Source organism: Procambarus clarkii, chromosome 54, assembly GCF_040958095.1.
Source record: "Procambarus clarkii isolate CNS0578487 chromosome 54, FALCON_Pclarkii_2.0, whole genome shotgun sequence".
NCBI lineage: Eukaryota > Metazoa > Arthropoda > Malacostraca > Decapoda > Cambaridae > Procambarus > Procambarus clarkii.
Window position 1 is genome coordinate 17,692,640 of NC_091203.1, and position 15,019 is coordinate 17,707,658.

Genomic DNA, 15,019 nt, shown 5'->3' on the forward strand with positions numbered 1-15,019 from the left:
TAATTTTCATTGCCGATCATCAATTAATCAATTGACTAAGTAATTAAGTTAACCACATGGTTAGCCATGAAGTTATCTTAAACGTATATACCACTCAGTCAATCTTCAAATGAGTGATAAAGGAAGGCTTGTTAGCCTAGCAGCCAGCAAGTTATTTCAGTAAAATAGCTCCTCAATAAATACATTAAGAAATATGTATAATGTAGTCATATACTAACAGTGTTCTCCTTTGGCGCACTCCCGTGGCCATGATGTTTTCACGACTTACCTGCGATGTGTATAATTGGATTACCGACTATCTCCAAGGATTTGTGTGCTGAATAGTTAGTAGCTGGTTTACTAGACATTTTTTCTCCAATGACACCTTTTAGTGTAACACTCACGCTTTCTAAACCTCAGGAATAAGGCTTACATCTATACGCTATTCTCTCAACAGATTGCATTTCAAGTATTAAATATGCATACAATTATTTATCATGTACACGAAGTAAGGTATTAGACGAACACCCAATGCCTTTATTTAGTTTAATAGCTCACACAGCCCGATACTGTTAAATGTTTAATATTACGTGCTTTAAAATCTTTACACGATTGAACGTGCTAGGGTTGTCTATAGACGTAGCGGGCTCCAGGGACGAGGACCGTGTCAGTGACTGTGTGGTAATCCGTGAACACTGTACTCTTAGTATTGACGTTTGTTCTCACCAGCGTTGTCGTGTACGACAGCCTGTGGGAGTAAGTGGTTAATTAGCCAGTACCTTTACAAGTAATCAAGAGGCTGGCAGTTACATTACATTAATGTCGACTTGGCATCAAACTTTCACTTGGGTAGCTGTAGTAGTGTAGGTGGTCTGCATGATGACGTATGAGGTGTGGGCGATGGTTACGTAGTCTAAAGACTTTTCAGTCACAATCCTGAAGTCTGACTGCACGTTTGTGACCGTTAATGTTTTAGGTCTGACAACTACCGTTGTCTGGAGGGCGACGCGGTCATCCACCGGCGTCTGCACCACCTGTGTAAGACAACATTTAGCTAGTCTAAGCTCAGCGTCCAGACCATCGTTTGTCACAATACATACCAAGTACTCACCGCGCGAGTTCCAGTGGCGACAGTCTGGACGGTGAGGGAAGCGAGGGTGACAGCCACACTCTGGAAAGCCTGATCAGTGAGGGTGACGAAGCGGTCGATGGTGACGAACTGGGTGACAGTGGGGTTAAATAGTGCATCCACTCTGCTCACTTGAGGACTGCCATACCTTGCACCAGTGTATGGAGCCGGACCACTGCTGCCAGAGGTAGCTCGAGGTCCGCTGCTAAACTGTCCAGTCCTGTCACCGCTGGTGACTGACCAGTAGTACCAGCTGGACCGCTGCCGACACCCGGGCCGCCACCTACAACTGGACCAGTGCCCTGTTGACCCGATGACCCCTAAGAGCTGGAGCTACTCGCACCTCCCGGTCCTCTGGTCTGACTCCTGTAACCTGGCTGGTGTGTTGGTAAGGAATGAAGTAGCCTAAATGATGTACAGAAGTAAGGAGTAGCAAGCTTGCTATAAATTTAGTAGAATTTATTTACTAATGGCCAAAATGTAGGAGGCTTTCACCAAAAAATCTAGCATTGTGTAAATTTAGGTAACTAAATTTTGCACCAAGGTTCATATTTATTGAAGGTTATATTATGTATTTAGTTTTTGCCCAGGTCTCTGTGGGAACCGACCTGTGAGATTTTTATTTATTTAATTTATATGAATTTATATTTACGTTAATTTATATATTTCGATAGCAATTTGTATGATGTTAAGTGGACTGTATTTCTACAATAATCTCACAAATCGATCCTCTACACATTAGGGGGGGGGGTGGGTTTATATTGAATTTATATATATGCAGCCAATCAAACCACAGTATTAAACTACATATATTGTTAAACATTGAAGAGGTTCCTTATCTTATTGTACAGCAGGCCTTAGTCCACCACGTATAACTAGGATATAGACACCAAATTTTCCTCGTGTGAGGTAGCTTCCATCACCCTGGTAACTGATACACAAAGCATGCTTCCTCGTCTTGACCTGTCAAAAGGGCGTTAGCTGTAAAGCCAGAATCCTAATATATGACAGCTATATCAGAGAAAACACTGTACATTGAACCATAAAGACCTAGGCTTAATTACCTTTTATTAAGAGGCAGTTCGTATTCTAACCGGCTCGCCTCTATCTACTGACATTAATGGCCACAAATGATAGATAAATGGGTTTCGGCAGAACACTTAACTTGTATTTGTTGACAGTGTGTTGATGATGGTACACCTTTGGTTTCCATAACACTTCGTCCAAGTAAAATTAACAGGAGCCGAATTTGCTCCCGTGCCTCTGGTCTAAGTACAATAACAATGGCTGACCCCTCCCTCACCACTGAAGCTACTGGCCTACATTGTCCATATGACAGTAAGTGATAGAAGGGTCACATTTACTCTATTTTAATACTGAAAATTAAGTTAATTTATATGAGATGTTATTATGATGGTAAAGTCCAAAGACTAATGTATTTAAGAATAATTCCCACCATAATAGGTGGTGAATTTATAATAGTATGTGGTAATATCCCGTTTTCTATAGACGGAAAATTCCACTACAAGTTACATTTTCTATAGGTTAACTTGTTTATACAATGCAGCAATATTATCTGCCTGTATGATATTATTAAATGGTGTCGGATTTTCCGACAGTCTCTACCATGCAATTGCACGTATTATATATATAACATACGTTCAACCGATTGTGCCATGGTAGCATTATTAATTTTTTTTTTTAGGGTCCTCGGGAAGCTATATACAATCAAGTTTTAAAAGAAGCTGATCTTATTTACATCACACTAGTCCCTGACTGAAAGCCTCAACCAACCTCCCTCGAGGTTGTGCAATTTAATTGCTAGTTTGTTAAGCAAGGTACAAATTCATTGCTGCAAAAATTAACTTATGAAATTTAAACACCCAATATTCTAGACATTGAAGACTAACACACTTGTGCCGTTATTAACACATTTCATAATGTTTCAACACTAAAATTCGAAAACTTTAACACTTTTAATGTAGAAAAGTTAAAACAAGTAAGTAAGTAATAATCAAAAGAAGGCACCAAACCGGGAAGGCTATGTAGCACCATCAAATACGCAAAATAATCAGAGGGCGCTAAATATCACCAAAGATGCCAATACGAGAACAAAAACGCATAAGGCGAACGTATCAAAAGTATCCGAGTCACCAAGAATTCTATCGAGGGACAGGTGACTGTGAGGGGCGGTCGGAAAGCAAGACACACGCTCGTCCTGGAAGTCAGGACATTCAAGAAGGACATGCACGACCGTAAGAGGGACAATGCAACTAGGACAATAAGGAGCAGGGCCGCGCTCCATCAAGTGACCATGGGTTAAGCGAGTATGGCCAATACGCAACCTCGCCAGAGCCGTTTCCCACCGCCGGTTACGGTGGAAGGAGGACGGCCACGAGGAAACACAACATTTAAGAGTACGTAGCTTGTTACCAGTAACAGACAACCAAGAAGCCTGCCAACGGGTAAGGACTGAGGAATGGATAACCGGGTAAAAGTCGGAATACGGAATGCCTTTACGAGAGATGGGACAAGAGCGGACAGCTTCCTTGGCGGCAGCATCCGCACGCTCATTTAAAGACACACCAATATGGCGGGGAACCCAATAAAACTCAACCGACTTAAATTTGCTGTGAACGAGAAACAGCCAATGCTGGATCTCGACAACTACTGGATGAACCGGATTAAAGGACCCGAGAGCCATGAGGGCACTACGAGAGTCAACAACAACCACAAAGGAAGACTGACAACGAGAAAGCAGGAGACGAAGAGCCTAGAGAATAGCATAAAGTTCCGCCGTAAAGATGCTAGTCTCCGGAGGCAAGCGACACATATAAGTGCAATCAGGAAAAACAACAGAGTAGCCAACACCGTCCGCTGACTTAGACCCATCGGTGAAGACAGAAACGGAGCGGGAGTGAGAAGAAAAGTGCTCGAGGAAAAGGCGTGTTAGAACCGTAGGAGGGGTAAAAGCTTTAGTGATACGGGTCAAGGATGTACAAAACCGCGGAAGAGGGACCCTCCACGGGGGCAAAGAAGGAACAACACGAGGAGAAACATCAGAAATACGAACGGAAAGAGAATCCTGTAGGCGAGATAACCGGACAGAAAGAGGGAGGCGGTGAAGAGGAACAGGAACCGCAGGAGGGGTAAAAGTTAAAGCACGACAGAGGCGAGAGGAAGGATGTTGCAAGGACCGCACAAGATAGCGAAGACAGTAGAGATCTCGGCGCTCCTGGAGAGACAGGAAGCCAGTGTCAACATACAAGCTAAGGATGGGAGTCGAACGAAAGGCACCAGAACTGAGGCGCAACCCAGTATGGTGCAAAGCATCAAGACGGCGAAGAGTAGAAGGAGAAGCAGACGAGTAAGCAGGGCAACCATAATCGAGCTTAGACAGGACGAGAGAGGAATGTAAAACAAGGAGAGTGCGCCTATCTGCCCCCCCAAGAAGTATGGGACAAGACCCGAAGGAGGGTAAGGGCCTTAGAGCACTCAACACGGAGGTAAGAGATATGGGGAGACCAAGACAAACGAGTGTCAAGGAATAACCCCAAAAGCTTCGCGGAATCTTTGTATTCAAGGGGATGACCATAAAGTGACAAAGAGGGACGAAGAACAACCCGTTTCCGCGTAAAAGTCATGGCACAAGTCTTAGAAGTAGAGAACTTGAAGCCATGACCTGTGGCCCAAGACGACACGGCATCAATTGCAAGTTGAAGCCGGCGTTGAAGGAGAGGCGAATCATCACCCTGACAACAAAGGGTAAGATCATCGACAGAGAGAGCGGAGAAGACACCAGAAGGAAGAGAGGAAAGAAGACCATTGAGGGCAACCAGAAAAAGAGTAGTGCTCAGAACACTACCCTGGGGCACACCTTCGTATTGCTGAAAAGAGGGAGAGAGAGTGGTACTAAGGCGCACCCGAAAGGAACGACGAGAGAGGAAGCTGCGGAGAAAGAGAGGGAGATGACCACAAAGGCCAAAAGAATGAAGTTGAGATAGGATATGATAACGCCAAGTGGTGTCGTAAGCCTTTTCTAGATCAAAAGGGACGGCAACAACGGAGGTCTTCGCAGCAAAAGCAGTACGAATATAGACCTCCAAGTTCACCAGGACATCTGTCGTGCTGCGGCACTTGCGGAAACCAAATTGAGAAGGGGAGAGGAGGTGATGGTGTTCCAGGAACCACATCAGACGAACGTTAACCATACGTTCATAGAGTTTTTAGACACAACTTGTGAGAGCAATAGGGCGAAAGTCCTTAGGGGAAGTACCCAGAGACCCCGGTTTGCGAACAGGGAGGACAACGGCATCGAGCCAGTCCTCAGGGACTGACGACGACTCCCAGATCCGATTATACAGACTCAGTAAATACTGAGACGTGCTCGGAGGGAGATGGCGAAGCATCTCATAATGAATACCATCGGAGCCCGCCGCCGTAGAACCGCAGAGGGCCAGGGCAGAACGAAGTTCAGAGAGAGAGAAGGGATCATTATAGGGAATCGGAAGATGAGTGCAGAAATCTAAAGGACGAGACTCAAGGACAGGTTTACGAAGAAGGAAAGATTGGGGAAGATGAAGACCAGAGCTAACAGAAGAAAAGTGGGAACCCAGTTCGGAAGCGACCTGCAACGGGTCCGCCACAAGAGTATCATGGAGGTGAAGGACCGGTGAAACATCGGGAGCGAACTTACCCGCTATCTTGCGGATACGCTTCCAGATCTGGGCCAGAGGGGTTTCGGACGTAATTGTTGAGACATAAGATGCCCAACATTCACGTTTAGCCGTACGGATGGCCCTACGGGCCACCGCACTCGCTTTCCGAAAGAAAAGAAAAGAATCGGTCGTCTGCCTACGGCGGTGCCTCTTCCAGGCTGCACGCTTACAGCGGACAGCCCGAGCACAGTCCGCATTCCACCAGGGAACGCACTTCCGTGGACCCCGAGAGGAAGAGTGAGGAATAGAGCGGAGGGCAGCGTTGAAGACAGTGTCATGAAAAAGGAGGAGAGCGCGAGAGAGAGGCAGAAGGGAGAGGTCAGAGAGAGCAGCACTGAGGGTAAATAGGGTCCAGTCTGCCTTAGCAAACTGCCACCTAGGGAAAGAGAGGGAAGGGCGAAAAGAGAAAAAGGAAACAAGGATGGGGAAATGATCACTTCCATGGAGGTTATCAAGAACCTGCCACGTGAAATCTAAGTAAAGAGAAGAAGAGCAGAGAGAAAGATCAAGACAAGAAAGGGTGCGAGTCCGAGAGTCCAAATGAGTGGGCTCACCAGAATTCAGAAGAGACAGGGAAGAAGAGAGGAGAAACGGCTCAAGGAGACGACCCCGGGTATTCGTCAACGTCACCCCAAAGAGAATGACGACAATTGAAGTCACCCAGCAGGAGCACAGGCTCCGGCAAGGAGTCTAGGAGGTGTTTCAAATCAGGAAGAGAGAGCGGGACACTCGGGGGGAGATAAATGGAACAAACTGTGTACCATTTCCCCACAAAGATACGAGCAGCAGAACAATGGAGAGGCGAAGGAAAAAGTAAAGGAACAAAGGGAACATCAGCCCGAATCAAGAGAGCAGAAGAATTAGAAGCCCCAGCAATGGCTGGGGGGGGGGGGAGAGAAAGGAATAGCCACGAAAACGACCAGGACGAGCATCAAGCATTGGCTCCTGGAGACAGACACAAAGGGGCGAAAACCGCGAAATCAGAAGTTGGAGTTCGAGGAAATTGGCGTAAAAACCTCGAACGTTCCATTGAAGAATGGACAACGACGAGAAGAGAAAGGACAAAAACAGAGAACAAGGAAGAAACAAAGGCGAAAGAGCAACAGAGCACGTTAAAGAATATCAGGGTCGGGATCAGGGTTAGGGGGCATGGGTAAACTGAGCAAAGACTGAGGGAAGGAAACGGGAGAACAGATCAGAGGTGGGCGGGCAGGGTCCGGAGGAGGAGGATTAGGAGGATGAGGAGGAGACAACGGAGAGGAGCAGTCAAGGACAGCAGCAGGAAGAGGGGGAGGAGAAAGAGGGGAGCGCACCCCAGCAAGAGCAGCAACCGAAAGGGAAGCAGGGGCCAAAGAAACCTCCATAGCAGGAACAGGGGGCGCAAGCACTGAAACGGGAGGGGAAGGAGCAACAGAGCCAGAAGGAGGAGCTGAGGAAGAAAGCGAAGCCTTCTTACCCGCCGGGGAAGAGGAAGGAGAGGAGCCAGGCTTACGCTTCTGACTTAAAGAGACTGGTGTCACAGCAACTACGTACCGGGCAACGGATTCCAGTGTCTCAACAGGAGAAGCCGAACGAGAGCACACACGACGGCCGTTAGGAGAGCGATGGACATCCGCCCGCACCGACAGGCGGTGGGGAGAGCCGATAGATGGAGGAAGAGAATGGGAAGGAGGATCGGAGGGGGACGAGGAAGAAGACACTGGAGACACGACAGACCGGGTAGAAGGAAGGGGAACCCCAGACAGAGGACCAGGAGGAAGATCCTTCGGGAGAGAACCCAAAGGAACAGAGGAGGGGGCAGTGGGCGCATCAGGGTCCAAGGCCCGGAAACGGTTGTGAGTCTGAGGAAGGCGGGAAGGACGAGGAGAGGAAGAGCGCAACACGCGAGCATAAGAGATATTAGCATAAGGCGGGAGCCGGCGAACCTGGCGCCTCGCCTCAGGAAAAGATAAACGCTCCCGGTGCTTCAAATTGAGGACGGCTGCCTCAAGCTTGTAATGGACACACGCACGGGAGAAGGTAGGATGGGTCTCACCGCAGTTGAGGCAACGAGCCTGGGGAGAAGTGCACTCCGACTTAGAGTGACCTTCGCCACCACACAAAGGACAGAGAGAGACAGTCCCGGAGCAGCGGAGGGCACCATGCCCAAACCTCCAGCACTTGTTGCAGAGCCGAGGAGAAGGAATGTACTCCTGGACAGAGCACCTGGCACCAGCAAGAATGACAGAGGGTGGAAGGGTCCTACCATCAAAGGTAATCTTCACAACCCGGAGGGGTTGACGGCGACTACCACGAGGGGGACGAGTAAACGTGTCCACCTGGAGAATAGAATGGCCCTGGGCAGCAAGGATATGTCGAATATCGTCGTGGCAGTCGCGCAGGTCCCGAACACCGGTCGCAACATGGGGCGGGAGCAAAATAGTGCCAACACTGGCATTCAACTGAGCGTTCTTCGAGACCCGAACGGGGGTCTCGCCTAGGTAGGATAAGGCAGCCAAGCGGGAAGCAGCATCCTGAGAAGGAGCAGCAACGACACGTGTACCGAGACGAGTGGGGTTGAAAGTAATGGAGGCATCCACGGAATCAATGAGATGTCGATGGAGGGAGAAATCGTCAGGAGGCGCAGAATCAAGAGGGAGGAGATCAAAATATTTGGCCCACGAAGCGGGACCAAACAAGGCTTGATAGGTAGCAGAACTGGAAGGAATCGAGCGAGGGCGGCCGTGACGAGGACGGCGGTGAGAACCCCCAGAGAGAGAGGGGTTAAAAGGCGCAGTAGTTACAACTAGAGAAGGAGCCGCGCCAGGGGACGAGGTAGTCACCACTGGGGGCTCGGGGCTCGACCCAACCACAGAGGAGGGAGGAAAGTTAAAACAAGTTGTGGTCTCATGGCCAGCCTCACCAATTTACGAGATAAAGGTACTAACAAGATTTTTTTTTGTCAGACTGACTGATGGAGAGAAGATGGGAGGGTAGCCTAATGTTTAGGCTTATTAATAAGCTCTTTAGTAAAACTGGCAAAAACTTGTGTTGTCCGGATAGGCCAACCTGGCATGTTATGACAGACCAAGATTACCATTTAGATAATCAGGGTTATGGCTTAAAAATTAGTTTAGGGCGATAGGAAATTATCCTATTCCTAAGATAAAATGTCTAGCATTTTAACATTACTTATTTTAACTAAGTAAAGCCTAAGCATAGCTTGTCATTGCTTTATTAAATTAAGCCATGCAACTTTAGAAATGGTTAAGAAGTATTAAAATAAATTTGTTACATTCCCTCGATTTATAAACTCATTAAGGTATATTTAACCTTTTGCCAACACATTTTGTGTCTAAGATTTAATAACTAAATTTTACTTACGGTGGAAATCTGTGCAACGACCAATACCCGGGACACTACCAGGGTCGTCCAGAGCAGCAATATACAAGAATACGAACACATCTGAAATTAATAACCGTTTTACTGTTCACATCCGAGGCTAGAGACTGGTGTGTCATATAAATAGCGAAATTTTACAGGAAATGTTAGATATATACATATGATTTACTCTAAATTTGAAAATTAAAAACCAACAAGTTTGTTGGGTCATGTGAAATACTAAAGTTATTATTAAACATTTACCTTTACTGCGTCTCCAGTGTCAGCACTGGAGACCACTAAAACAGTCAACAATGCACAACTATAACCCAAACAAGCTTTAAACTTACGTTAATCAGTGTCAAAGTTTCTTAACTAGTGCAAAATCTTACTAAAAAGACCATACGAGTCAAATACTAGTACTCCGCCTAAATAAAATATAAACAAGTAACACTTAGTGGGCCAGCCAGAGGCTTAAGGCCCACGCAGAAATAAACCTGGGGTTGGAACTTTACTACACACTAATAAATTAACACACAAACTTACTACTAAAACACTGCCAAACCTCGTAATAAAGGAGGAGCGTGGCCAGTAAGGAAGACAATGACTAGAATGTTGAGGGTAGGAACACTGCCCGCGCCATTGCCTTCCCCCACACACTACAAACAGACACCCCCGAACGACAGACTGTGGAACAAGAATAGGAAAGCTCCCTACAAAATGTATGTTCATGTATCACCCAACTCAACGCTCTACCAACCTATTAGTGCCATCTATTGACGGGCGTGACAACTACAGGAGAAAGTGGTACTATTTCATTCCGTTCCCAAGTACATTAAATCATTGACTTTCTTGAGTAATTGTTAAGATTGTCTTTTTTATCATAATTTTTAATTGAGTTATTTGTGTATGTTATATTGTTTGAATTTCAATGTACTTCACTAATTATAATGTTTCCAATTGTATTACCCTGTTTAAGCTACTATATAAATGTAAATATTAAACAGATATGAGTCCATAATGAGATGAGACAGATCAAATAAAGAGCCTCGCGGGACTGACCACAGTCATTCTAGACGGTAAGGGAGGCAAGAAGACCACTAAGAGCAACCAGGTAAAAAGAGTAGTGCCCAGAACTTTACCTTGGGCTACACGTTCGTTTTGCCGAAAAGAGGCAGATATTGGTACTAAACCTCACTCTAAAGGAACGACTAGAATGGAAGCATTGTAGAAAGAGAGGGAGAATTACCACGAAAGGTGAAAGGACGTAGTTGGGACAGAATACTGTATCTCCAGTTGGCGTCATACGCTTTGTCCAGGTAAAAAAGGACAGCAACAACAGAGGTCTTCGCAGCAAAGACAGCAGGAACATAAACCTGCAAGTACACAAGGACATCACTCGTGCTGCGACAGTTGCGAAAGCCAGATTGAGTAGGGTAGACAAAAAATAATACGTTAAAAAAATATGTTAAAAAAATCTGCAGATGCAACGTGTAAGAGCAATGGGGCGGAAGTCCTAATGTGATGTTCCAAGAGGACCTGGTTTCCAAATAGTAAGAACAACCTCAAGCCAGTCCTTGTAGAGTGAAACCGACTACCAGATATGGTTATAAACATTCAGTAAATACGGAAATGTGCATAGAGGAAGATGGCGAAGCATCCCATAAGTAATGTCATCTGAGCCCGCTGCCGTAGAACAGCAGAGGGTCAGGGCAGACTGGAGTTCCTAGGAGAAAAAAAGATCATTATTGGGGGACTGGAGATGAGAAGATCCACAATTGACAAGGCGAGACACTTTTGTTATGGTCATAATCACGATGTAAGCATGGTTCTTATCAGATAAGCTGTCAAGGAACATGGTTTTTCATTCATTAATTGAGTTTATCAGTGTTTGAGGGGTGTAACCTAATTGTGCTTATATGGGGTTGAGTTTAAGTTCTTGGGTTCCACCTCTCAGCAGATGAATGATTTTCATCGCAAGGCGCGCGTGTGTGTGTGTACGTGCGTGCATGTATGCACGTGTGTATGTGTGTGTGTGTGTTTAAACATGTTTTAAACGTGTGTGTATGTGTATTTATTGTTTGTATTTGTTTTACATATGTATCTGTGCGTGGGACGCTATGACTCGTGGCAACACCTTTGTCCCGCACAAGTCATTTCCCAGGATCACTTTGACTCCTGGAACAGGTATGTCGGGGCACACTCCCAACATCACTTCTGCCGACACATATTCCGACCTTAGCTGGACAGTACAAACGGGCATGTCACTCTCAGACAATAACCCATATACTTTCATCTTCCCACTGCCAGCTAATTGTCTATCATTCCCAATCAGGCTTCTCGTAATCAAGCTCTGATTAGCTCTGGTATCTCTTAAGATACCAACTTCTACCTCAGGTTGGCCTCCTATACTGATCCAACCTTTGCTCATGAACGGCCTATACCTCTCGTTCACTAAGTTCACCCTCTGTGGTTTGTCTTGGAATACATTAGTATATTTACTACGGGAATCACACATGGCCAGGGTCACAACTCTCTTGCCCTGCCGACAGTCGCATCACGTGACCCAATCCGTTACAACTGTAACACCTCACCTGGGAAAAGTCTCTTCTATATGTACCGGAGTGGCTCTGACTTTGTCCACTCGCATGAGAGTTCCTTGAGCCAGGCACACTACCTGCACTCTGTGGGGCTTTACTGGACTCTTGATTTCCTGGATAACGATTAGTTTCTCGTTTAGCTCCTCCATCCTCACTTTCAGACGAAGTGCGCGACTTACTCTTCTGAGTTTTAGGGTACCTACGTTTATCTGCCCATTTATCAAAATTCTTCTCACCCCAGACTCCTTTGGGTCTTTCATAATTTCTTCCTCCCCAGACTCCACTGTGTCTGCCATTGTTGCGTCTCACCTCATTCTTCACTCTGTTCTCCCTCAAGCTCTTGTATGCTTCAGTAATCATATCTGCCCTATCTGCGGCATCTTTCATCTCCTTTACCCCCGCTTCTTGGATCTTGAACTTTGTTTCGGGACGCATCATTTCTAAGAACTTTTCCATGACCATCAATTGCTTCAGGTCAGCGTAAGATCTAACTCCGGCAGCCTCAATCCATTTCTGGAATCGTCTTTCCAGATCCCTTGCCGCCTCGGCAAACGTACATGCTCCAACCTTCACCATCTCTCTGAAGTGCTTCCTATAAGCTTCTGGGGTTAGTTGAAACGAGCGCAGTATGCTGCTCTTTACTGTGGCATAATCCTGGCACTCTTCCAGTGACAATTGGGTGTATGCCTCCCTGGCTGCACCGGTCAATCTTAACTGGACCAGCTGGGCCCATTCCTCCTGTGGCCACTCCTTGATGCTGGCTACCTTTTCAAAGTGCTCGAAAAAACTCTCTGCCTCTTCGGGAACAAACAAGGGAATGTCCTTCTCCCTAACCCTAACATCTGGTGAGTGTGATACCTGACTGGTGCTCTCTGGCAACCCATGTTCAATCCTTCGCTCAGCCAGAGTCCTATTTGCTTCTATCTGCATTTGTTTTGTTTTCTCTTTTTCTTTTTCTTGTTCCAACTCCAGTTCCCTTATTCTGGTTTTCTCTTTTTCTTTCTCCACCTCTAGCCTGGCTTTCTCTTTTTCTTTCTCCACCTCTATCCTGGCTTTCTCTTTTTCTACCTCCAGACTGGTCTTCTCCTTTTTCCCTTTCGGCTTCATTTTTCATCTGGAGTTCCAATTTCATCTTTTCCAGCTGGAACTGTCTCTCCTTGTCCTCACGCTGCATCTGGAGCTCTAACTGGAATCTCTCCAAGCTCCTATTTCGGCTACTCCTGCTACTGCGGCTACTCTTGCTGCTCCTACTCGATCCCTGGGATCTCACTTCATCCTGCCCATCATCCTCCTTTCCACTTTCAGCTCCTTTCTGGGCTCCTTGTTCTGTCGCTTCACTCTTGGCTCTTAACTGCCTCAGGATCTCATCCTTCATCCCAGCAACTTAAGATGCTTTCAACCTGATGCCACATTTTTCTGCTATTTGTTTTAATTGATCACTCGTGCAACCTTCCAGGTCCTCAGGTTTGCCTGACTCCACATATGCTTGCACCTTATCCATCTTTTCCTGTGAGTCTTCCCAAGAGAGAGAATATACACCTGCGGTCACACAGTATCTATTTCAATAAGGGGTGTACAAATCCACTCTTGAACAGGGTGTGGGTGTGTCAGTTCACTCTCCCGGACACAAGCCCCCCATTTATTATATTGTGGGTTGGATGTTGTCGTTGATGCTCAACGCCACACGTTTAGGGGATGCGACTCCAATAGTTAGCCTCGTTGTCACGTGCACACACCCACTCGAGCCGTTGTGACTTCCCACTCTCTCCTTATGTGATGTGATCTCCTCAATCCCCTTTGACTTATTAGTTTTCTGTTCTACCCTGTCCACAGCGGTGGTTCTTGGCTGGCTCTCTCTCTCTCTCTCTCTCTCTCTCTCTCTCTCTCTCTCTCTCTCTCTCTCTCTCTCTCTCTCTCTCTCTCTCTCTCTCTCTCTCTCTCTCTCTCTCCTTCTTTCCTACTTCCTGGGAAGCCTCACTAGGACAAGGGCAAACACCAGCAAATTTGAATACATTCACTGGACAAAGCACATACACAATACATACACACATATAATAATAATGAATCCTACACTCTACACTATTTCAGTCAGGTTGCACTCCAACACCATCAGAACTATCATCTGCTTATCAAGTGGTATCCTATCTCCTGGTTCACCACCTAATACTACCAACCTCCTCAAGTAGATCAAGTCTTATAATACAATGTGGTACTATCAGCAAGAGAATATACATCTGTAAACATGTGCAAGGAAAATTGGCGTATGAATGCAATGACATAAATATCATTATATATGTTCCTCGATATACAACAATGATCCATCGATCACCCTATCAGTCCTAGAACACATACAACTGTAGGTAATCCAGCCTACGACTGTAACTCTATACTTCAGTATACACACTCCTCGGCACAAGAATGGCAAACAATTACTCACCTTTCACTGTGTCTTGCACGCTAACGACAACCAAACTATCACCTCCCTACAAGTAATCATTTAGAACGTCCCTTCCACATCTGGAAGTTCACTACCCTGATCTCTTCAGGTTCTTCCGGGTTTAACTACCAGGATCCTCTGCAGCTCCTCCAGGCTGCTACACCATGAAGTTTTCCTTGGGCAACTATGGTGCTTCGCCACTTCTACAGAAGCACGTGACACTCCTCTTCACTGCTTCTCCTCACAGCTCGAAGTCCTCTCCTCCACTACCTTGGAGTCTCATCAACTACTCCCTTTATGCTGGCTTCGAAGTTCTCAGCAACTTCTTGCCCAAAGACAAACCTGTAACACAGACGAAATAATTAACACAATATGTTTGCATCCAACATCTATCTGCTCTCTACACACTGTGCGAGTGGACTCCCCCGTTTGGGCTGGTTCATGCTCCGCCTTGCCCGGCTGGCGGCTCCTCAACTTTGGGAGGGTCCTCCGCCGCCAGTAAGTTGGCTTCAGGCGGTCGACGGGAGAGGATGTGCTGCTCGTCCCTCCAGCTGTCTCTCTCATCTCCGTCCTCTTATTTAGGCTTCCTGCCTTTCCAAAACATGTCTAACTTATCAATAAACATACGCTACTGTCGCTGGGCACACGACCAATTACAAGTAATCCCTATAAACTGGCTTAAATAAATCGTGCTTACCACAGATTGTCTAGTCGAGGGCGCTATCCCTCTGACGACGTCTGATCAGGGCGCTCCCACGCCCCACGAATATGTCTCTGGGCGGCTTAATCTCTCCTC

General features: G+C 46.4%; 1 long non-coding RNA gene across 1 annotated transcript; it reads right to left on the reverse strand.

Annotated features, from left to right (window-relative positions):
- Nucleotides 1-424: 424 nt before the first annotated feature.
- On the reverse strand, nucleotides 425-9,866 carry LOC138352554 (uncharacterized). Its single transcript, XR_011222826.1, has 4 exons — nucleotides 9,733-9,866; nucleotides 9,190-9,270; nucleotides 1,091-1,485; nucleotides 425-1,013 (listed from the first exon to the last, which is right to left on the reverse strand). It is a non-coding gene; the product is annotated as an uncharacterized lncRNA (long non-coding RNA).
- Between the last annotated feature and the right edge of the window lie 5,153 nt (nucleotides 9,867-15,019).